Consider the following 882-nt stretch of genomic DNA (forward strand, 5'->3'; position numbering starts at 1 on the left):
CCCCACCGCCTTGCCTCCCCACGCACCCCCTGGTGCTCTCCCGCCGTCCTCCTCACTCGCGGGGCCCTGCTGCAACCGTTGGACGCACGGAGCCCAGGGAAGCTCGCGCGGCAAATTGTTTATCTCACAAGCTGCCACTCACGTCCTGGTCCCGTCCCTCATGTTCAGCGACGCTTCCGATTGGTCAAAGGAAGTCCCGCCCCCTTTCCCAAAGCATAAAACCTGGTGTCTAGCAATAGCAGAAGCACTGCTGTTTAGGCGATACTAGGGAGGGTGTGTGTTCCCTTCCTTGCACCCTCCCGCTCTTGGTGTTTATCTTATTCTTGAGGGCGTTCAGGATTTTTGTAATGGCCTTAGTGTTCCTCCTTTAAAGCTGTTTTGCTACTGAGCTGTTCCTTGGCTGCTCCTGACAAAAGTTGCTTATATTTCACAGCCCAGCAGATAGTTTGTAGCTCCTTCCAACCAAACTGTAGCTATTTTCGTTTCCCTCTGAAACTGCATCTTCCCAGCAGTATCCCAGAGGTCTGAGAACAAGCAGTTCTGGTTCCAGCAAGCTGTCCTTATTTGTCTTGTCCCTACATGTTATCAGGGGCCTTCTGAGTCTAAAGAGAAAGGCTTTAAAAAAAGAATAGAGCTTTTTTCAGGCATTTAAAAAGGATGCTTCTGTACTCAAGCAGTCACAGGAGTGTTTTGAGTCTCTAAAACTAACATTAAATGCCAACATTTTTTTCTTGTGTAAGATCTTTTTGTAGATCAAGTTTATCTAGGGCGTTCAGACACTGGATTAGCAACATGCTTGTTTTTTGATATTACTCATGATTTCAGCCCTAATCAGTCATCAGGACTACCTCATGCTGTGTGCTGTGAAAGTTAATACAAAAG

This window comes from Crocodylus porosus, unplaced genomic scaffold, assembly GCF_001723895.1.
Source record: "Crocodylus porosus isolate Cpor-Errol unplaced genomic scaffold, CroPor_comp1, whole genome shotgun sequence".
Lineage (NCBI taxonomy): Eukaryota > Metazoa > Chordata > Crocodylia > Crocodylidae > Crocodylus > Crocodylus porosus.